The following is a 25,360-nucleotide window of genomic DNA, read 5'->3' as shown; positions in this document are numbered from 1 at the left end:
CACCAGTGCTTTATAAAGTCTCAACATTACATCCTTGTTTTTATATTCTAGTCCTCTTGAAATGAATGCTAACATTGTACTTGCCTTCCTCTCCACAGACTCAACCTGTGAATTAACCTTTAGGGGATTCTGCACAAGGACTCCCAAGTCTGTTTGCATCTCAGCTTTTGTATTTTCACTTCATTTAGAAAATAGTCAACCCTTTTATTTCTTCTACCAAAGTGCATGACCGTACACTTCCCAACACTGTATTCCATCTGCCATTTCTTTGCCCTTTCTTTTAATCTGTCTACTTCCACAGAACAACCTGCCCTCCAGCTACCTTCAAATTGTCTGCAAACTTTGCAACAAAGCCATCAAGTCCATCATCCAAATCATTCATACACAACATAAAAAGATTCAGTCCCAGCACAGACCCCTGTGGAACAACACTAGTCACCAACAGCCAGTCAGAAGATGCTTCTCTTCATACCCACTATTTGCCTCCTGCCAATCAGCCACTGCTTTATCCATGCTAGAAACTTTTTGGTAATACCATGGGCTCATAGCTTGTTAAGCAGCTTCATGTAGCATCCTGTCAAAAGCCTTCTGAAAATCCAAGTACACATCAACCTATTCCACTTTGTCTATTGTACTTCTTACTACTTCAAAGAATTCCAACAAATTTATCAGGCAAGGTTTTCCTTTGAGGAAACCATGCTGACTATGCCCAATTTTATCATGTAGCTCTACGTACCCTGAGAATTCATCCTTAACAATCAATTCCAACATCTTCCCAACCACTGAGGTCAGACCATCTGGCCTGTAGTTTACTTTCTTCTGCCTCTGTCCCTTCTCGAAGAATGGAGTGCTATTTGCAATATTCCAGTCTTCCAGAACCATTCCAGAATGTAGTGATTCTTAAAAGATCAATACTAATACCTCCACAATCACTTCAGCCACCCTTTTCAGAATTCTGGGGTGCACACCATCTGGTCCAGGTTACTTATCTACATTCAGACCCTTCAGTTTCCCATAAATCTTCTCTCAACTAATGGTAACTTCACATACTTCATGCCCACGACACGTGGAACTTTCATCGTACTGCTAGTGTCCTGAACAGTGAAGACAAATACAAAATACTTATTCAGTTCGTCCACTATTTGGTTGTCTCCCATTACTACCTCTGCTGCACCGTTTTCCAGCAATTTGATATCCATACTCTCTTCTCTTTTATACCTTATATATCTGAAGAAACTTTTGGTATCCTCCTTAATGTTATTGGCCAGCTTACTTTTGTGTTCCATCTTTACCTTCTTAGTGGCTGTTTTAGTTGCTTTCTGTTGGTTTTAAAAGGTTTCCAATCCTCTAACTTCCCACTAATAAAGTATTGCATTGTATTGTCATGGCAATCTCAACAAAGTCCTCCAATCCATCAATAAAATATTGTAAGTGGACTGCCAAACTGCCATCAGCGTCCTCTCTCAGGTCAACTTTCTCATCACTGAGGTCCTGGATGTGGATTGTTTGCTCCCACCAGCAGGTGACCTAGTGTACAGAACCCTGAATTGAATCTCCAGATTTTCTCTCACTTCAGGAAGTCTCTGCTGAGAAGGAAAAATCTCTCCTTCCCAGCAAAGACCAGAGGTTGGATGAAATTACAGGAAAGTTACTGGCATGGTTACAGCATTGGTTGATTGGTAGGAAGCAGCGAGTGGGAATAAAAGGATCCTTTTCTGTTTGGCTGCCATTGACTAGTGATGTTCTGCAGAGGTCGGTGTTGGAATCACTTTTTATGCTGTATATCAATTATTTGGATGATGGAATATATGTCTTTATTGCCAAGTTTGAAGATAACACAAAGATTGATGGAGGGGCAGGTAGTGTTGAGGAAACAGGTAGGCTGCAGAACGACTTAGACAGATTAAGAGACGGGGCAGGAAAGTGGCAAATTAAGTACGATGTTGGAAAATGTATGGTCATGCACTTTGATGGAAGAAATAAATGTGCAGACTATTTTCTAAATGGGTAGAAGAATCGAAAAATCTGAGATTTTTGTAGACTTGTGCAGAACACCCTAAAGGTTAACTTGCAGGTGGAGTCAGTGATGAGGAAGACAAATACAATATTGGCATTCATTTCAAGAGGTCTAGAATACAAGAACAGAGATGTGATGCTGAGGTTTTATAAGGCACTGGTGAGGCCTCACCTTGAATATTGTGAACAGTTTGGGGCTCCTCATCCAAGAAAAGATGTGCTGGCATTGGAGAGAGTACAGAGACGATTCACAAGGATGATTCCGGTAATGAAAAGGTAATCATACAAGATATGTTTGATGGCTCTGGGTCTGTACTCCATGGAAATTAGAAGGATGAGTGGGGTTCTTATTGAAACCGTTCAAATGTTGAAAGGCATAGACAGAGTAGATGTAGAAAACATGTTTCCCATGGTGGAGGAGTCTAAGACAAGAGGGCACAGCCTCAAGATAGAGGGGCATCCATTTAAAATAGAGATGAGGAAAAATTTCTTTAGCCTGAGGGTGGTGAATTTGTGGAATTTATTACCACAGGCAGCTGTCAAGGCCGGGATATTAGGTGTACTTAAGGCAGAGATTGATAGGTTCTTGATTGGACATGGCATCAAAGGTTATGGGGTGAAGGCTGGGGAGTGGGGCTAAGTAGGGGAGATAAAAAAATCAATCATGATTGAATGATGGAGCTGACTTGATGGGCTAAATGGCCTAATTCTACTCCTATGTCTTATTGTCTAAATGTTTTAAATTATCCCCAATGTATCGTTTTCATCACTTTACAGGAATTACTGGTTCAAACTTGAGAAGGAGCATACAGGAAGGGACTTTGTCTCCACAATGGAATTGGTCATAGCCCAACAAAGTTGTCCGAACCACTCACAGTGTCAGTCACCACCTGTCCCAGCTGTGGAACACTGTGAATCCCAAGTAGGATACTTTACATCTCACAGAACTGGGACAGAAGCAAACCATGTTTAGCTTCAAGAGACAACTTGGGGAATAAAAAGAGATTGTGGAACACAGCTCAGAGATCATGTCTTGTTCAGAGATAGTGAATGGTTGAACAATAAAAACAATTAAGAGAACATTTGGGTGTGTAAGGTGATCTCATCACAGTGTGAATCTCAGAATCTAGACAAAATCTTTATACTGGGATCTTGGAGTAGAAGCACATTGCAGTCATAGTGTGGTGAACTATGTGCCTGTCTGGACACGCCCCCTTCTGACTGCTCCTGTGGCTCCTCCCACAGGCCCCTGTATAAAGGCATTCGAGGTCTGATCCTCTGCCTCATTCTCCAGGATGTAATATGATGGTCACTCACTGCTGGTTCCTTCTTCAGTCAATAAAAGCCGATATCTCGCCTTACGTCTCAGTGTGAGTTATTGATGGTGCATCAATTTTATTGACTGGAAGTTTTAAAACATCCGGAAAGGTTGGATTTGGACCCTCAAGACCCTGAAGCAGCTCTTGCTTTTGAACACTGGCTTGCATGCTTCCAATCATACTTGGCGGAGCTTCATGCGACTGACCCTGCTGTTATGTACAGAATTCTCCTCTCGAGGGTCACCCCAAAAGTTTATTCCATTATCCGGGACCTGCCGACCTACGAAGGGGCACTGGATGCCCTCAAAAGACAGTACCTGCGGCCGGTGAACACCCTCTACGCAAGATATCGTTTAGCTACCTGGCAACAGTGGCCTGGAGAATCGAGCGCCGAGTTTCTCCGAGCACTACAGACACTCGTCCGAGCTTGTGACTGCAAGACGCTCACGGCAGAACAGCATGCGGAGCTGCTAGTGCGAGACGCCTTTGTGACAGGACTGAGGTCAGTGTACGTGCGCCAGCGACTGCTGGAACACTCAGATCTTACCTTACGCTCGGCGATCGAGACGGCCAACGCTCTGGAAGCTGCTCTGCACAACGCTGACGCTGTCCAGTCGCGCGATTCCCCGCCAGTTCCGTGGACGCCTCAGACCCCGCCACCGCCGGCTCCCGCAAGCGAAATCGCCGCTGCCAGTCGCGATTCCACGAGCTCCCCGAACCCGACCACAGCGGCAGCCCGTCAGAAGCCTGTGCTTTGTTATTTCTGTGGCCATAAAAAACACTCTCAAAAACGCTGCCCAGCGTGAGAAACGACCTGCTCCAGCTGCGGAAAGCGGGGCCATTTCGCCGAGGTCTGTAAGTCGAAACTGCGAGCGGCGTGCAGCGCTGCGGGTGAAACGTGGGGGCCGCCATCTTGCATGCCCGGATGTGGGCGGCCATCTTTGTCGGCGTCAGCACGCCCTGCCCCCGACCCTCCGATGCTTACCGGATACCCCGATGGCGATTCAATTCTGGCCTCTGTAACTCTCGACCAAGGCGCCCCACACCCGCTTGCAAGGTCCATGATGGACATCCGGGTGGAGGGGCACAGGACTAGATGCCTGTTTGACACGGGCAGCACTAAGAGTTTCATTCACCTGGACACAGTGCAATGCTGCGGGCTCGCAACACGGCCAGTAAGTCAGAAGATCCATTTGGTTTCTGGGTCACATTCCACAGACATCCGGGCGGGTTGTGTAGTGACTTTGGTGGTGCAAGGCACAGATATCGGAACTTTGCGCTACTGGTCATGCCTAATCTGTGCGCACCTGTGCTATTGGGGCTGGACTTCCAGAGCCACCTCAATGACTATGACTATGGCATATGACGGGCCCCTCCCACCACTCACTGTCCGGAATCCTCAGTTTTGTGGGACTTCATCACCACTGACCACACACACACAGCGACACACACATCCCATCCAACACGACAGCTGCGCTACCGACACCACTTGCAGTCTCTCCGCTCTCGAGGTCCCTCCCCTGCCGCTGTTCGCCAACCTGACCCCGACTAAACTGGTGCAGTGGCTGCTCAGGGAGGGGATCATTGAGCCAAGCACAAGCCTTTGGAGGGCCCAGGTGGTCGGATAGTGGCCCCCCTCACCCCCCCACGAACTCCTATTCTCTTTTCCCAGGAAGTCTGTCACTGGGACCGCTCTACCAATTTGGCTGATGTCCCCGGGGCCAGTGCTGCTCCGGAAACATGTGAGGAGCAATAAATACTCCCCGCTGGTCGAGAGGGTTCACCTTCTGCATGCGAACCCCCAGTATGCTTACGTGGTCTTACCTGATGGGTGGGAGGACACGGTCTCCATCCGCGACCTGGCGCCCGCAGGTGCGGCAGACCACTACCCTGAACACTCTCCGGTAACTATGAACCCTGTACCCGAGGTGACACCGCACTCACCAGGCCCTACATGGACTCCTCATGACACTTATATACCAGGTGCCTCGCACATGCATGAGCTGGAACCAGCACAACCTCCGTCTCCCGTGCAATCACCAATGTTGCCAGCATCGGTGCAATCACAGCCGGTGCTACGTAAATCGCAGTGACAGGTTCCACCACCTGATAGACTTGACCTGTAAGAAACTTTGCCACATGGGGACTCTTTCAAACAAAGGGGGGGTGAATGTGGCGAACTATGTGCCTGTCTGGACACGCCCCCTTCTGACTGCTCCTGTGGCTCCTCCCACAGGCCCCTGTATAAAGGCATTCGAGGTCTGATCCTCTGCCTCATTCTCCAGGATGTAATATGATGGTCACTCACTGCTGGTTCCTTCTTCAGTCAATAAAAGCCGATATCTCGCCTTACGTCTCAGTGTGAGTTATTGATGGTGCATCACACAGATAGGTTGGTGAAGAAAGCTTTTGACAGGCTAGTCTTCATCAGTCAGAGTACTGAATATAAAAGTTGGGAGGTTATGGCATAGTTGTACAGGTCACCGGAAAGGCCGTGTTTGGAATATAGTTCAGTATTGGTTGCTCTGCTAACAGTAAGACGTTATTAAACTGGGCAGCATGCAGAGAAAAGAAGCAGCCAGGACTAAAAGAACTGAGTTGTAAGGAGAGGTTGAGCAGGCTTTATTCCTTGGAGTGTAGGGGACTGGAAAATTATGTTGCAAAGGTGTATAATTTCTTAAGGGTTTTACATAAATAAGGTGAGTGCAGTCAGTTTTTTTCTCTGGGTTGGAAAATCAAGAGCAAGAGGTCATAGGGTTAAGGAGAGGAGGGGAATATTAATTAAGAACTTGAGGACAACTTTTTTTGTACACAAAAATTGGTATATATCGTACTGTGGTGACCCACTTTCTGCGCAGGTGAACCGGCTCACAAATAGCCAGCGTGCGGGGGGAGACTTTGGTAATGCACCCCTGACGTCATTTCCGCCCGGAGAGGGCAGGCGCTAGGGATTAAATGCCAGCGCTATGAAGTTTGAATAAACTAGTTTTGAAACGGCTTACCAACTGAGTGTCGTTATTTCAGTGCTGTGTGTAGCACATCGCTACATTGGTGACCCTGACAGTCCAAATGGGATTTGGACCAAAGATGATCGACTCTTTATCCGTTCATGCAGTTTTGCTAAAACTGCCGACTTTCTGGACGCTGTAACTGCGTGTGTGTTTCAGCCAAGCAGAAGCCCAGTTCCAGATTCAGCAGATATCCTCTGATTCCACGTGTTACTATCACGTGGTGAGCGCCCTTGACCAGGAGACGGCCGCCCAGGTTGCAGATTTCATACAGTCACCCCCGGAAGAAGGCAAATATGAAGCATTCAAAGCGCTGCTCATTGGGACCTTTGGCCTCTCGCGGCGTGAGCGGGGTGCTCGCCTGCTTCACCTGGACAGTTTGGGAGACAGACTGCCGTCAGCATTGATGAACGAAACGCTGGCCCAGGCTGATGGACACAAGTCCTGCCTCATGTTCGAGCAAGCGTTCCTAGAGCAACTGCCTGGGGACATACATCTGCTGCTGGCCGACGCAGATGTCAGCGACCCCCGGAAGGTGGCAGCCCAGGCAGATGTGCTGTGGAAAGCCAAGAGGGAGAGCATGATGTCCGTCAGTCAGATTACCAGGCTACGCGCCGAACAGCAGACCAGACCAGGCCCGGCGGGGGACGCACACAACACAGAGGCAGGAGTGAGGAGGCCAGTAAAGAGTGGTGTTTCTACAACCAGCGGAGGGGCACAAAAGCCCGCCGTTGTTGCCCGCTCTGCAAAGGCCAGGGCCAGCTGCCGCTAATGACTATGGCGGCTGGCCACCAGGACAGCCTCTTGTACGTCTGGGACAAACGGTCGGGACGCCACTTCTTGGTCAACACTGGAGCAGAAATCAGCGTCTTGCCCCCGACGGGGTACAACACCTGCAACAGGAAGCCAGGACCCACCCTGAGGGCTGCAAACGGCAGCACGATACGGACCTGCGGCGCCCGCATAGTGCAGCTGCAGTTCGGCACCAGCCGGTTCACGTGGGACTTCACACTGGCCGCCGTGGCCCAACCACTCCTGGGGCGGACTTCTTGCGAGCTCACAGCCTGCTGGTCGACTTGCAAGGGAAAAGACTGGTACATACCGAGACTTTCCAGATGTTCCCCCTGGGTGAAGCCAAGTTGCCGGCCCCACACCTGGATTCCATCATGCTGTCAGACAATGAATTCACCAGAATCCTGGCGGACTTTCCATCAATTCTGGCACCGCAGTTCATGGCAGCCATGCCCAGACACGGGGTTCAGCACCACATCCCGACCAACGAACCACGCCCGCGCACAAAGACTCCCCCCAGAAAAGCTCCATCTGGTGAAGGAGGAGTTCAAGGGGATGGAGGAATTGGAGATCGTACGGAGGTCCGACAGCCCATGGGCCTCCCCCCTGCACATGGTGCCCAAAGCAGATGGGGGTTGGAGACCATGTGGTGACTACCGCAGACTGAACGAGGATACAACTCCAGACTGCTACCCTGTGCCGCACATACAGGACTTTGCAGCAAACCTGCACGGGGCAAGAAATTTTTCCAAAGCAGACCTTGTCCGGGGATACCATCAAATCCTAGTGCACCCTGAAGACATCCCCAAAACACCACTCATCACGCTGTTCGGCCTGTTCGAGTTCCTCCAAATGCTGTTCGGCCTGAAGAATGATGCACAGACGTTCCAGCGGCTAATGGAAGCGGTGGGATGCGACCTGGACTTTGCGTTCATCTACTTGGACGACATCCTTATAGCCAGCAGTAGTTGCCAGGAGCATCTGTCCCACCTCCGCCAGCTCTACTCCCGCCTGAGTGATTTCGGCCTCACTATCAACCCGGCCAAATGCCAGTTCGGTCTTGATAACATTGACTTCCTGGGTCACAGGATTACCAAAGACGGGGCAACATCTCTGCCCGCCAAGGTAGACACGATCCGCCACTTTGCCCAGCCCAACATGGTCAAAGGCCTACAGCAGTTTGTTGGTATGGTGAACTTCTACCACTGTTTCCTCCCCTCAGCAGCCCGTATCATGCACCCTTTGTACACCCTGATGTCGGGTAAAGGCAAGGACATTACTTGGGACGAGGAGGCCGTGGCCACTTTTGTCAAAGCCAAGGAAGCCTCGGCAGATGCCGCAATGCTGGTGCACCCCAGAACGGACGTTCCGACCGCACTCACTGTGGAATCATCCAACACAACAGTCGGTGGGGTGCTGGAGCAGCTCATCGAGGGGCGCTGGCAACCCCTGGTGTTCTTCAGCAAGCACCTACGGCCACCCGAACTCAAGTACAGTGCTTTTGACCGGGAGCTGCTTGCACTGTATCTGGCAATCCGGCATTTCAGGTACTTAGAAAGCAGGCCGTTCACTGTGTTCACGGACCACAAACCGTTGACCTTCATGTTCACAAAGGTGTCCGATCCCTGGTCAGCTCACCAACAGTGACATCTGTCCTACATCGCCGAGTACACGACGGACATCCAGCATGTCTCGGGAAAGGACAACGTCATGGTGGACGCACTCTCCAGACCAGCTGTCCAGGCCCTGTCCCTGAGGGTGGACTATGCAGCACTGGCGGAGGCACAGCAGGCAGACGACGAGATGCCCAGCTACAGGACCCCAGTCTCGGGTTTGCAGCTGCAGGACTTACTCGTAGGCCCAGGTGATAGGACCCTCCTGTGCAACGTGGCTACCGGCCAACCTCACCCCATCATCCCGGCAGCCTGGAGGTGGCGAATTTTCGACTCCATATATGGTTTGGCACATCCATCTATCAGGACAACCGTCCAGCTGGTCTCCAGCAAGTTCGTGTGGCACGGACTTCACAAGCAGGTCAGTGAATGGGCCAGAATGTGCGCGCAGTGCCAAACAGCCAAGGTGCAGAGGCACACTAAAGCCCTGCTGCAGAAGTTCGAACCCACCCACCGGAAGTTTGACCACATTCATGTGGATATCGTGGGCCCCCTACCAGTGTCCCGAGGAGCGTGGTACCTCCTAACGATGGTAGACCAGTTCACGAAGCGGCCAGAGGCGGTCCCGCTCACCGACACATCTGCCGATTCCTGCGCCCGAGCACTGATTGCAACCTAGGCAGCGCGCTTTGGGGTACCGGCCCACATTACCTCCAACAGAGGCGCCCAGTTCACTTCCAGCCTGTGGTAGGCTGTGGCCAGCCTTTTGGGAACGCAGCTACACCACACCACTGCCTACCACTCACAGTCGAATGGACTAGTGGAACGCTTCCACTGTCACTTGAAGTCAGCTCTCATGGCCCACCTGAGAGGAACTAACTGGGTGGACAAGCTTCCCTGGGTCCTGCTTGGAATTGGCACAACACCCAAAGAGGATCTGCACGCCTCGTCGGCCGAGTTGGTGCACGGCATGCCCCTGGCCGTCCCAGGAGAGTTCATACCAGCCCCAAGGGGGCAAGAGGAGGACCCCGCAGCAGTTCTGGACAGACTACGTGAAAGGCTCGTGAAACCTGGCCCCCGTACTGACTACACAGCACAGACAGATCCCGAGCCATGTACCCAAAGACCTGCAGAACTGTAAGTTTGTGTTTGTACTAAGGGGCGGACACCGGGCACCGCTACAGCAGCCATATGAGGGGCCGTTCAAGGTGATCAACAACAACGCGTCCACGTACGTTCTAGACATTGGGGGGAAAGAGGAGGTTTTCACGGACCGACTGAAACCAGCCCATGTGGACTTGGCGTAGCCGGTTGAGGTTCAGGCACTATGGCGCAGAGGCAGACCTCCCAAACAGAGGTTGATCCAGACTGTGGACATTGGGGGGTGTATCGCCGGTTCTAGGGGAGGATTATGTGGCGACCCACTTTTTGCGCAGGTGAACCAGCTCACAAATAGCCAGTGCACGGGGGGAGACTTTGGTAATGCACCCCTGACGTCATTTACCCCCAGAGAGGGTGAGCACTAGGGATTAAATGCCAGTGCCGTGAAGTTTGAATAAACTAGTCTCGAAAAGACTTACCAACTACGTGTCATTATTTCAAGTGCTGTATGTAGCACATCACTACAGTACTGTGCAAAAATCTTAGGCAAGCACGGGTATATAGCCAGGATGCCCAAGACTTTAGCATAGTACTGCTGTAATTTTGTTTATTGTATTGCTGACAAAAAAAAAATAATTTCATGACATGTGAGTGATGATAAACCTGATTCTGTTATGGGTTTCCATTGTGGACTGAAAGTGGGAAGGGAGAAGGGAGAGGGGAATCATGTTTGTGAAAAGGGGAAGGGAATGCTGAGAGAGTGGGAAGCACCAGAGAGATATTCTGTAATGATCAATAAGCCAATTGTTTGAAATTAAATGACCTTGCCTGGTGTTTTAGGGTTGGATATGCCTGCACTCATACCACACCCACCCTGGCTCTCCTTCTCTGCCACCTGTCCCTCACCCTTTCTGACCATTCCCAACATTCTTTGCTCCTGACAACTTCCCTCAACCACATTCTCTGGCAGCTCGTTCAACATATTCATCATCCACTGCGTACAAAACAAAAGTTCCTCTTGAAGTTCCTTTTAAGTCTTTCAACTCCCATGTAAATTTATGCTCCCTAGTTTTGGGCTTTTTACACTGGGGAAAGGATTGTTGCCGTCCACCTTACCTATGCCTCTCAGAATTGTATACTGTCCTGTAGGATCACCCTGCACTCTTCTGCATTGAAAGGGATAAAAACTTGGTCTGGACAACCTCTCCTTGCAACTTGGGTCTGCTAGTACTGGTAATATCCTTGTAAATCTTCACTGCACTCTCTCCAGTTTCACCCTGTTCTTCTTCAGCTACACTCAAAGGTACAAAGACTTAGCCTGGCCATCCTCTCCCCATAGCCTAGGTCCTCTAGTCCTGGAAAAATCCATGTAAATCTGTCTTCACTCTCTCCGGTGACCGAAGCTGTATACTCTACTGCAAGTGCAGCGTCACAAATGACTTACACACATGCAACATGATATAGTTTCTTGTTTTTTGTCAGAGGATGATGAAGAAAACTTGTAATGCCTTGTTTGTGCAGTTGGACAATTTTCAGGAATTGGAATCACATTGCCACTAGATATACTGGAATATCTCACACACAGAGCAACAAAATAATTAGACTAAAGATGAGGAATTTGTTCTTAAGGAACATTGCATGAAGCAACATTTTTTAAAGGCACGTGCCAAATCTAATCCCATCTATCTGATCACATCCTGGATGGACTCATTTGTATCTTTCTAGCTGCACCAGCATTTCTCCCTAGTATTCGGTAGATTGTCTGCCTTCTGAAGTAAGGACAGATTACAGATGCTTTTCTGGGTTATAGACAATAGACAATAGGTGCAGAAGTAGACCATTTGGTCCTTCGAGACTGCACTGCCATTTTGAGATCATGGCTGATCATCTACTATCAATACCCGGTTCCTGCCTTGTCCCCATATCCCTTGATTCCCCTATCCATAAGATACCTATCTAGCTCCTTCTTGAAAGCATCCAGAGAATTGGCCTCCACTACCTTCCGAGGCAGTGCATTCCAGACCCTCACAGCTCTCTGGGAGAAGTAGTTTTTCCTTAACTCTGTCCTAAATGACCTACCCCTTATTCTCAAACCATGCCCTCTGGTACTGGACTCTCCCAGCATCTGGAACATATTTCCTGCCCCTATCTTGTCCAATCCCTTAATAATATTATATGTTGCAATATCAGATCCCCTCTCAATCTCCTTAATTCCAGCGTGTACAAGCCCGGTCTCTCTAACCTCTCTGCATAAGACAGTCTGGACATCACAGGAATTAACCTTGTGAATCTATGCTGCACTTCCTCTACAGCCAGGATGTCCTTCCTTAACCCTGGAGACCAAAACTGTACACAATACTCCAGGTGTGGTCTCAACAGGGCCCTATACAAATGCAAAAGGATATCCTTGCTCTTGTACTCAATTCCCCTTATAATAAAGGCCAACATTCCATTAGCCTTCTTCACTGCCTGCTACACTTGCTCATTCACCTTCAGTGACTGATGAACAAGGACTCCTAGATCTCTTTGTATTTCTCCCTTACCTAACTCTGCACCGTTCAGATAATAATCTGCCTTCCTGTTCTTACTCCCAAAGTGGATAACCTCACACTTATTCACATTAAACGTCATCCGCCAAGTATCTGCCCACTCACCCAGCCTATCCAAGTCACCCTGAATTCTCCTAACATCCTCATCACATGTCACACTGCCACCCAGCTTAGTATCATCAGCAAACTTGCTGATGTTATTCTCAATGCCTTCATCTAAATCGTTGATGTAAATCGTAAACAGCTGTGGTCCCAATACCAAGCCCTGTGGCACCACACAAGTCACCACCTGCCATTCTGAGAAACACCCATTCACTGTTACTCTTTGCTTTCTATCTGCCCACCAGTTTTCTATCCATGTCAATATCTCCCCCCCAATGCCATGAGCTCTGATTTTACCCACCAATCTCCTATGTGGGACCTTATCAAATGCCTTCTGAAAATCGAGGTACACGACATCCACTGGATCTCCCTTGTCTAACTTCCTGGTTACATCCTCGAAAAACTCCAACAGATTAGTCAAGCTTGATTTGCCCTTGGTAAATCTATGCTGGCTCGGCCCAATCCTATCACTGCTATCTAGATATGCCATATTTCATCTTTAATAATGGACTCTAGCATCTTCCCCACTACTGATGTTAGGCTGACAGGTCGATAGTTCTCTGTTTTCTCTGTACCTCCTTTCTTAAATAGTGGGATAACGTTGGCCATTCTCCAATCCTCAGGAACTGATCCTGAATCTAAGGAACATTGGAAAATGATTACCAATGCATCCGTAATTTCCAGGGCCACCTCCTTTAGTACCCTAGGATGCAGACCATCTGGACCTGGGGATTTGTCAGCCTTCAGTCCCATCAGTCTACTCATCACTGTTTCCTTCCTAATGTCAATCTGTTTCATTTCCTCTGTTACACTATGTCCTTGGCCCATCCATACATCTGGGAGATTGCTTGTGTCTTCCCTAGTGAAGACAAATCTAAAGTCCTTATTAAATTCTTCTGCCATTTCTCTTTTTCCCATAACAATTTCACACAATTCATTCTTCAAGGGCCCAACATTGTTCTAACTATCTTCTTTCCCTTCACATACCTAAAAAAGCTTTTGCTATCCTCCTTTATATTCCTGGCTCCCTTGCGTTCATACCTAATTTTTTCTCCCCATATTGCCTTTTTAGTTAAGTTCTGTTGTTCCTTAAAAATTTCCCAATCATCTGTCCTCCCACTCACCTTAGCTCTGTCATACCTCCTTTTTTTTTAATGCTATTCAATCTCTGACTTCCTTTGTCAACCACTGTGGCCCCTTTCCCCCCTTTGAATCCTTCTTTCTCCGGGGGATGAACTGACTTTGCACCTTGTGCATTATTCCCAAGAATACCTGCCATTGCTGTTCCACTTTCTTTTCTGCTAGGATATCCATCCAATTAACTTTGGCCAGCTCCTCCCTCATGGCTCCTTAGTCTCCTTTGTTCAACTGCAACATTGACACCTCCGATCTGCTCTTATCCTTCTCAAATTGCAGATAAAAACTTATCATATTATGGTCACTACCTCCTAATGGCTCCTTTATTTCAAGATCGCTTATCAAATCCTGTTCATTACACAAAACTAAATCCAGAATAGCCTTGTCCCTGGTCGGCTCCTGTACAAGCTGTTCCAAGAATACATCTACAAACTCCCTATCCTGGGTTCCAGCACCAACCTGATTCTCCCAGTTCATCTGCATGTTGAAATCCTCCATAACTACTGCAATATTACCTTTGCCACATGCCAATGTTAACTCCCTATTCAACCTGCACCCAATATCCATGCTACTGTTTGGTGGCCTGTAGACAACACCCATTAGGGTCTTTTTGCACTTACTGTTCCTCAGTTCTATCCACACAGACTCTACTTCTCCTGACTCTATGTCCCCCCTTGCAAAGGACTGAATCTCATTCCTCACCAACAAGGCCACCCCACCCCCTCTGCCCACATTTCTGTCCCTACGATAGCACGTATACCCTTGTACATTCATTTCCCAGGTCTGATCTCCCTGCAGCCATGTCTCCGTTATCCCAACAACATCATAGTTACCCATTTGCACCTGGGCTTCTAGCTCATCCGCCTTATTTCTGACATTTCGTGCATTCAAATATAGAATTTTTAGCCCATTTCTCCTCTCTCTGCTTGAATCGCTGCCTATTGTGCTTAACCCAGCTCCCCAAACTCCCTTCTGGCTAGACACCCCTTGAATTTGTTGTCCTTCCTAAATTTACTTATTCTTTCTGCACATTTAACTCCATGTTCCGTCAGACCATCCCTTTGTACATGTGTCCTCCTCAGCACTTGTTCCGCCTCACCTTTCTCTACTATACACTTAATATTCCAGAACCGTGTAGTCCCCACCTAACCTTTATTCTTCATCTCACTATCCTCTCTCGCATTCTGGATCCCTGCCCCCTGCAAATTTTGTTTATACCCTGCCCCCCCCCCCCAGACCCCCCCGAGAAGCACTAGCAAACTTTCCTGAAAGAATGTTAGTACTGCTCCAGTTCAGGTGTAAACCGTCCTGTTGGAACAGATCCCACCTTCCCTGGAGCAAAGCCCAATTATCTAAAAACCTGAAGCCCTCCTTCCTGCACCATCCTCTCAGCCACGTATTAATCTGTATAATCCTTCAGTCCCTTGCCTCACTCGCACGTTAATGGGTTAATGGATGGTCCTCTTGCCCTCCCTGCTGAAGATTCAGGTGGGATGGTCTTCCACTGCAATTTCTAATATCAGTCACAAAGAAATCTTACACCTTTCAGGGATATACATCGAGCAAAATATAAGGGTTGCTATAATGTGGTACTGCTGATTATATAATGTTGAAAGCAGGAACTAAAGGAGACAATTTATGCATAATAAACCCACTCAAGCTGCAGTGCAATGTGGTGAATTTGTTGATTAATGGATATTTACTACCTTCAATACTGGATAAATATTCTAAACTTTTCTCTAATTCATCATGAGCTTTGATCACGTCTTCCAGCCAGGGTGGAGATGAGCAACAGTCTCTGTTAAGGTTGTGGCTCAGGCTTAGTTACTTTTTCAGTTCTAAAGGAAGTTGTTAGGGTTCATATTGGAATTTAGGGACAGAGATGTGGCGAGTTCGAGGTCAGGCTGGAGCCTGGGTCTATGCTCCACCTTCTGCGACATGAACAAAGGACTCCTGTGGACCGATATCTGGCCAGCAAGATCTGTGGATGATGAGCAGTGAGGATAACTGCTGGTTTCCGTGAAAAGCCCCCAGGTCAGCAAATCTTTGTGGGATCAGCAGGATTGTAGGTCCATGCAGGTAGGGCATCCAAGGTTCAGTGACTTCTTAGGTACAGGAGTTGGCAAGTCCCGAGTTTGGAGTCTCATCATCAGTGGATCCAGAGCTCAAGGCCTATTGGTTCTGATACCATTATTGGTGAATTCTGGGATTGATACCAAAGATCCAGCTTTGAAGGTCAATCAGAATTCTGGATATCGAGGTTCAATGACCAAAGCCCTCAGTCTGTGAGTTTGCAAGTCCACTGTTGAAGCCGGAAGCCTGATGTCTATGAGTCAGTGAGTCAAATGAAGATAGGGGAAGGGGGGAATGCCTGGAGGCTGCCTGTTCTGGTGTTGGAGAACTATGAAAGGATGGGTGAGGGGCTGGATGGGAGAGAGGATAGGGAGCTGTTTTCTAGTGCTTTTGCAAGATCAAAGGTGATGTATTCTCAATGATTCCAAGGCAGACCATAAAGACCATATAACATATAACAACCATATAACAATCACAGCACAGAAACAGGCCATCCTGGCCCTCCTAGTCCGTGCCGAACCCTTAATCTCACCTAGTCCCACCTACCCGCACTCAGCCCATAACCCTCCACTCCTTTCCTGTCCATATACCTATCCAATTTTACCTTAAATGACACATCTGAACTGGCCTCTACTACTTCTACAGGAAGCTCATTCCACACAGCTATCACTCTTTGAGTAAAGAAATACCCCCTCGTGTTTCCCTTAAACTTCTGCCCCCTAACTCTCAAATCATGTCCTCTAGTTTGAATCTCCCCTACTCTCAATGGAAACAGTCTGTTCACGTCAACTCTATCTATCCCTCTCAAAATTTTAAATACCTCGATCAAATCCCCCCTCAACCTTCTACGCTCCAATGAATAGAGACCTAACTTGTTCAACCTTTCTCTGTAACTTAATTGCTGAAACCCAGGTAACATCCTAGTAAATCGTCTCTGCACTCTCTCTAATTTATTGATATCTTTCCTATAATTCGGTGACCAGAACTGCACACAATATTCCAAATTTGGCCTTACCAATGCCTTGTACAACTTTAGCATTACATCCCAACTTCTGTACTCAATGCTTTGATTTATAAAGGCCAGCGTTCCAAAAGCCCTCTTCACCACCCTATCTACATGAGACTCCACTTTCAGGGAACTATGTACAGTTATTCCTAGATCTCTCTGTCCCTCTGCATTCCTCAATGCCCTACCATTTACTCTGTATGTTCTATTTGGATTATTCCTGCCAAAATGTAGAACCTCACACTTCTCAGCATTAAACTCCATCTGCCAACGTTCAGCCCATTCTTCTAAACAGCATAAATCTCCCTGCAAGCTTTGAAAATCCACCTCATTATCCACAACACCTCCTACCTTAGTATCATCGGCATACTTACTAATCCAATTTACCACCCCATCATCCAGATCATTTATGTATATTACAAACAACATTGGGCCCAAAACAGATCCCTGAGGCACCCCGCTAGTCACCGGCCTCCATCCCGATAAACAATTATCCACCACTACTACTCTCTGGCATCTCCCATCTAGCCACTGTTGAATCCATTTTATTACTCCAGCATTAATACCTAACGACTGAACCTTCTTAACTAACCTTCCATGTGGAACTTTGTCAAAGGCTTTGCTGAAGTCCATATAGATTACATCCACTGCCTTACCCTCGTCAACATTCCTCGTAACTTCTTCAAAAAATTCAATAAGATTTGTCAATATCTGATTGATTGTAACCAGATTACAATGTGATTGATTCCAACCAGATCTGATTGTAAGACTATAAGATATAGGAGCAGAATTAAGCCACTTGGCCCATCGAATTTGTTCCACCATTTCATCATGGCTGATCCATTTCCCTCTCAGTCCCATTCTCCTGCCGTCTCCCATATCCTTTCATGCCCTGACTAATCAAGAATCTATCAACCTCTACCTTAAATATACTCAATGATTTGGCCTGCACAGCCATGTCTGGTAACAGATTTCACAGATTCACCACTATCTGGCTAAAGAAATTCCACCTCACCTCAGTTCTAAATGGACACCTCTCTATTCTGAGGCTGTGCCCTGTGGTCCTAAACTCCTCCATCATAGGAAACAAACTCTCCTCCTTCACTCTATCTTGGCCTTTTAACATTCGATAGGTTTTAAGGATATTTCCCCCTCATTCTTCTGAATTGCATTAGGTAAAGACCCAGAGCCATCAAATGCTCCTGATATGATAAGTCTTTCAATTCCAGAATCATTTCCATGAACCTCATTTGAATCCCATCCTATGTCAACACTTCCTTTCTTAGATAAGAGGCCCAAAGCTTTTCACAATACTCCGAGTGAAACCTGACCAGTGTCTTATAAAGCCTTGGCATTATATCCTTTCTTATATATTCTAGTCCTCTCAAAATGATTGCTAACACTGTATTTGCTTTCCTCACACTGACTCAACCTTCAAATTAACCTTTAGGGAATCCTGAACAGGGACTCCTTTACATCTTGAAGATTTGAATTTTCTCTCTATTGAGAAGATAATCTATTCTTTTATTTCTTCTACCAAAATGCATGATCATACACTTCCTGACAATTTGGAATGCGTGGCAGCATCTGGGGCTGCCCCCAGCATATCCTTAGGTTATGTTGGTTGTTAACACAGATCTCACATTTCATTGTATGTTCCAATGTGCAGGCGATTTATAAAAAAACGTGAATTTGAATCTGAATGAGCGGCGCAGTGGTGCATCTCGTGCAGTCTCTCCCTCGTTTATGCTGGTTGATTCAAGAACTGAATGGTTCAAGGGAAGTTGTGGTTCTTCACCTTGGTGTGGAACATCAGCTATCTGTACCTTCTGACCCAATGGTAGCTGTGAGAAGATGGCATAGCCTGGATAATGAGGATCTTTGATGATGAATATTGCCTTCTTGGTACATTGTCTCCTGTAGAATCTATCAATGGTTGGAAGAGAATTGTCCATGGTCTGTTGGGCAGAGTTCATTATTTTCTGCAGTTACACTTTTAGGTGAGACCTAAAGCTGATGGATATCAGGTGGATCAAAACAAAATCTCTCATTCATGATATTCAGATTTTTTGCTTGCAAGCTAAAACAGACTTCAGAACGTGCTAGACAGGAGATTGATTTAACTGATGAACATTACAAAATTCAAGGTTAATGGGACAATGAGTTTGAAGCTAGGAGACTTCAACCCACTCATGATTAACAGCTAGGGAATGAGCTCAAAATATCACAACTTTACATAAATATACATCTATTTACTAATTGCAAAAGACAAACCAAATTTGCTGTAAGTACCTGCTGATTATTGTTTCCTTGGTGAGTAATTTCCTTGTAATTAAAACTGGTAGATTTAAGAACTGTTCTAGCCTCATTTCCTATAGCAATTTCACTTTAATAAGTATGTTAAACACTTCCCCCCCATTTCCATTATTCTCGTTATTATGTGATCGTACCAGCAGGCTATTCAGCACCAGGAGGTATCACAGAAGACTCAGATCTTTGATTGTGGAGAGCAATAATGTAAAGTCATCTCTGCGTGTGGTTTGGTTGGCAGAATACTTGACTCTGGATTAGAAAAACCTCCATGGAATTAAGTTCAAACAGTTCAACAGCAATCTTATTAGAGTCATAGATTGAGTCAGAGACTATGGTAACCGGCTCTTCAGCCCAACTTGTCCATGTTGACCAAGAGTCACATCTAAGCTAATTCCTTTTCCACATCTTTGCCTCATGACCCCCTAGAGCAGGGGGTCAAAATCTTTTTTTATGCCATTGACCAGTACCATCAAGTAAGGGGATCTATGAATCCAGATTGGGAACAAGGAACTGATTATAGACTTCAGTAGAGGGAAACCAGAGGTCTACAAGCCGGTCCTCGTTGGAGGATCAGAGGTAGAAAGGGTTAGCAATTTAAAATTCCTGGGTGTAACTATTTCAGAGTATCTGCCCTGAACACCACACATAAATGCACTTGCAAAGAAAGGATAGCAGTACCTCTACTTTTGAGGAGTCTTGTGGTGTTTCAGCAAGACATCTAAAACTTTGACAAACTTCTATATTGTGTAGTGGAGAGTGTATTGACTGGCTGCATCATGGGCTGGTATAAAGCACCAATGCCTTTGAATGGAAAATCCTGCAACAATTTGGCCCAGTACATGACGGGTATAGCAGCTTCCAACCATTGTACAGATCTACATGAAATGCTGTCGTAGGAAAGCAGCATCCATCATCAGAGATCCCCACCACTCAGGCCATGCTCCCTTCTCACTATTGCCAGCAGGTAGAAAGTACAAGACCCTCAGGACTCACACCACTAGGTTCAAGAAAAGTAATTACCCCTCCAACGATCAGGCATTTTGAACAAAAATAGATAACTACACTCTCTCCCAACCATTAAAATGTTCCCACAACAAATGAGGACTCTTTATCTTGTTATCTTGTGTTCTCATAATTTATTGCTATTTAAGTATAATTGTAGTTGCAGTATTTGTTGTCTTCTGCACCCTGCTTGATCTTTCCTTGATCCTATTATAGTGACTATTCTAAAGATTTGCTGAGTAAGCCCGCAGGAAAGTGAATCTCGGGGTTGCATGTGGTGACATATACGCATGTACTTTGGTAATAAATTTACTTTAAACTTTTGAACTTTAAAACTTGGAAGCCCCTGCTCTAGAGTCTAAACCATCCTTGTGCATATAACTGTCTGTCTTTTCTTGTCATTACACCTAACTCAACCACTTCCTCTGGCAGCTCATTCTATATACATGTCACCTACTGTGTGTTTTTAAAAAAAACATTGTCCCTCAAATTCTCATTAAATATTTAACTTCTTGCCTTAAAACTATGGGCCCTAGTTGTTGATTCCCCAGCCCTGAAAAACACTCTGTGTGCATTCAAGCTGTTTATACCCCTCATGATTTTGCATACCTCTAGGTTAACCCTCAGTTTTCTACAGACAAAGGAATGAAGTCCTAGACTGTCCTCCCCATCCCTAATACTCAGCCCTTGACACCTTGACAACATCCTTGTTAAAAAAAAATCTGCACTTTTTCCATTTTACTGCCATCTTTCTGACAGCAGGGTGACCAAAATTGAACACAATAGTCTAACTGTTGGGAGTTCTGTACCACCTCTTTAAAAAGAGAGTCATTCTGCCCTGTCCATCCTTTTCGTAATCCTATATGCCTGTATCTCATTGCCTGCTCCATGCAAAACAAACCTCCTCCTTTTCTAGTCTCTCCTTTAAAAGAATTAAATCAACCTCCATTAATCTTCCCAAAAGTGATCTTGCCACTTTATTAAAGACCATAGAAGTTGTCACCTAGTCAATTTTCTAACCTTCAATAAATACATCCTGGGAGATAGCTAGTCAATGTGTTATTGCTGTTTGTGGGAGGTTTTGTGGTTTAATTGCTGCCTGTGTTGCTTAGATTATGATAATGAATATATTCCAAAACTGTCTTGGATGTTTCGATTAAATGTCTATTTTTTCATTTTTAACATTGCCCTTCTTTTGTTGCTGTTTAGGAGGTCACAGGGTGCCACCTTTTTGATCTACAGCAGTTTGTGTGATGAAGGTATGTGATAATGTTGTTGGGGAGATGGCCACAGGATTTAGAACCAGTGATGTTAAAGGACCAGAGGTATATTTCCAGGATTGTGTGTGACTTTTATTGGAGCTGTAGTTGCAGGTGTTCCCTTGTTCCTAATGCTTTTGTCAGCAGTGTCAGGCGGCAATGTAGTGTAGCGGTTGGTGTAACACTATTACAGTGCCAGCTATAAGATCAGAATTCAATTCTGCTGCTACCCCTGTGATGTGTAGATTTACCCTGGGTTCTCTGCTTTCATCCTACAGTCTAAAGACATGTGGTTAGGGTTAGTAAGTTGTGGGCATTCTATGTTGGGATCGGAAGGATGACAACACTTGCAGACTGCTTCCAGCACAATCTTCAATGATTTGATTAACAGCAAACACATTTAACTACATGTTTGGATGACATGTGACAAATAAAGCTCATCTCACTTCTTGCTGGTTGCAGTTACGGATTTTGATGGTGTACGGCTGTGTAGGCCTGTAGTGTGGGGTTCGGCTTATTTGCGGTTGAAAGCTGATTCCATTATGATTGGTCAGTTTAAAAACTGCAGCTGTTCTTCTCATTTGTTGGCTTGTGTGCCTCGGTAGTTTCAAGTACCTTTGGGGTACAAAAAATAGTACCTGTGAGAGATTCTCTCTCTCTGCCCTTTGTCCCCAAAACCATCGGGAAGGCGGGCTTCATGCACTTCCCACTGAGTATCTGTTGAATATTTAGTTCTGTCGTTTGCATAACTTGGGGGTGCTTAAATGTTTGGTTAAATTTTTCACTGTTTGTAAATGGATGATTAATATGCCGATTCACAGTCAGTGTTTTCTGTCTCACCCACCAAACTTGTGAATCTGCTTTAATGTTACAAGTCTAGACCAGTAATTTGTCATTTGTTTATTAATGTCACATATACAGAGATGCAGTTAAAATCTTTTATTTTACATGCCGCCCATACAGATCATTCCAAACGTAAATACATCAAGATCATACAAAGGGAAAAGAAATAACAGTATACAGTGTACAGAATACCTATCTATTTATTTATTTAGACATACTTTGTGGAATAGGTCCTTCTGATTATTTAAGCTACACTGCGCCACAACACCGTATAAACCCAATTTAACCGTAACCAAATCATCGGATAATTTAAAACTATCAATTAATCTACCTGGTATGTATTTGGAATGTGGAGGGAAAACAGAACACTGGAAGAAAAATCATGCATTCCACAGGGAGGATAGACACTCTTCCTACACATGATGCTGGAATTGAACTCCGAACTCCACCACCCCAAGCTGTAATAGCATCATGCTAACTGCTACGCTAAAATGTAATATTACAGTGACAGAGAGAGTGCAGTGCATGTTGAAAAATAAGGTTGAAGGGCCACAGAGAGGTGAAGAGTTCAAATTTATTGTACAAGGTCCTTAAAAGATTCTTATAATGGTGAGCTGGGTAATGAGGTGGAGTTATGTCTTTACCAAAGGAGGTGTAAGGTGTTCCTCCCCTCCACTAGCCTGCAGGTCTCCTTTGGGTAAGGTGTAGCACCTACTTAGCCCACACTCTCTTGAAGTCATGGGAGCAGGTAGGGGGTGGTTATATGAGCACCTGGTGCATAATCACAAGTCCTAATTATAAGACTGCTGACGCCAGTCATGTAAAGACAATATGAAAAAGGAGCAGAATCAGTCCATTCAGCCCATTGAGACTGTTCCACCATTCCATCATGGCTGATTCCAGATCCCATTCAACCCCATACACTGCCTTCTTGCCATATCCTTTGATGCCCTAGCCGATCAGGAAATGAGGGCTTTCAACATTTGATATATTTCAATATATATATAAAGAACTGAGTCATTCCTTCTAAAGTCCAGGTCAAACCATAGTAAAGGGAGTGAAAGGTCAGGGTGGTAGATGAAGTTCTAACCAAGATTACTTTGTCCTGCATGGCACTGAGACATTTTGGTGTCACTGAAATTGCAGTCATCCTGGCTTGCTGACTGGCTTGAGCTACGTATGATCCATAATAATCAGAGTCAGGTTTCAGGGGTCAGCTAATTTCCAACTCAGCTATCATGGACTGGTAACTTTAGTTAGCCGAGAGGTAATGCTGCAGCTGTATGGAACCCTGGTCAGACCCCACTTGGAATACTGTGCTCAGTTCTGGTTCCCTCACTACAGGAAGCATGTGGAAACTATAGAAAGGGTACAGAGGAGATTTACAAGGATGTTGCCTGGATTGGGGAGCATGCCTTATGAGGATAGGTTGAGTGAACTCAGCCTTTTCTCCTTGGAGTGACAGAAGATGAGAGGTTACCTGATAGTCGTGGGTAAGATGATGAGAGGCATTGATCATGTGGATAGTCAGAAGCTTTTTCACAGGGCTGAAATGGTTTCCACAAGAGGACAGAGGTTTAAGGTGCTAGGGAGTAGGTACAGAGGAGATGTCAGGAGTAAGTTTTTTACTCACAGAGTGATGAGTGTGTGGAATGGGCTGCTGGTAATGATAGTGAAGGTGGATACGATAGGGTCTTTTAAGAGACTTTTAGATAGTTACATGGAGCTTAGTAGAATAGAGGACTATAGGTAAGCCTAGTAATTTCTAAGGTAGGGACATGTCCGGCACATCTTTGTGGGCTGAAGGGCCTGTATTGTGTTGTAGGTTTTCTATGTTTCTGTATTAACCCATAGAGTTCGCTACGCTATCAACTGGCGATGAGACTCCTCCTTACATCACAATTGAGTTTCCAATCAACTGATTAATAAGTATATAAAAGCCAAGCATTAGGAAGACACACCACAAGTGAACAGTACACTGATGATGTCTCCTCAAATGGTGATGAAACATTTTCATCCGAATAGCCAAGATCAGGGCATAACTCAAACCAGCCATAAGCTAAATTATAAGGAAAACAACAATTCTACAGCCCAATCCAACATAGCAAACAAACAACTGACTGGATTACATACTTGAATTTTCAGAATAAGAAGTATAATCCAAGGCATTCTCAGATTCATTTGTTTATCACGCGTACATCAAACCACAGAAGTGAAACAACCAGCACTATCTATCACGAGAGGCTGGAGAAACTTGGGTTGTTTTCTCTGGAACATCAGATTATGAGAGACATAGATATAGTGGACAGAGAGTATCTGTTTCCCAGGGTTAAATTATCTAATACAAGAGGGCATGTATTGAAGTTGAGAGGGGATAGGTTCAAGGGGAATGTGATGAATAAGATATTTACTCAGAGAGTGGTGGATGCCTGGATTTGCTGCCCGGTATGGTGGTAGAGAAAAATACATTCAAGGCCCTTAAGAGACACTTGGCTAGGTACATGGATGTAAGGAAGATGGAGGTATAGTGATATAGTGTATGTAGGAGGGATTAGTATTTGGGTGTTTTCGATTTGCTTTTCAGCTGGATCAGCAAAACATTGTGGGCTGAATGGCCAGTTCCTGTGCTGTTCTATGTTCTATATTAACCCAAGGAAGGGCTGGGGCCAGCCCGCAAGTTTAGCCATGCATTCTGGCACCAACATAGCATAGCCACAACGTCCAGCAGAATAAAACAGAACCCAACAAAAGAGGACGCAACCAGAAGCAAAACAACAAGCCCCTTTCCTGCAACTCACAAGCACACAACCACACACACAGTCCTCGATCTCAACGACTAGCCTCCAATCCTTGTGTTTCAGCCATCAGGCTTCAGCTTCCTGACTGTCGACTGACTTTCAGGCATTGATCTTTGGACTAGCCTATGACAGAACCTCGAATTCCAGTCCTCAAGCTCCGGGCTAAGCAACTCACCAGTTCCCATGCTTCCTACACTGAGAGTCTTTGGAAGAATTGAAAGTCTAAAGAAATAACCTACTCACTATGCAGTACATATTCCTTTCAATTAGCTTGAACCTATCGACCTTCTAAGATCATCTATGTTTACTGATCTATGGTTTAGCTCACTGTTGCTGATGGAAGGTGTAGCATCCACTGAAATATTAAATCAAATGCTGCTGCTTTAATTTGTCAGGGGGGTGTTACTTCACCCCTCTGCTCACTGACCC

Source organism: Hypanus sabinus, chromosome 17 (genome assembly GCF_030144855.1).
Source record: "Hypanus sabinus isolate sHypSab1 chromosome 17, sHypSab1.hap1, whole genome shotgun sequence".
NCBI lineage: Eukaryota > Metazoa > Chordata > Chondrichthyes > Myliobatiformes > Dasyatidae > Hypanus > Hypanus sabinus.
This window is presented reverse-complemented; position numbering follows the sequence as displayed.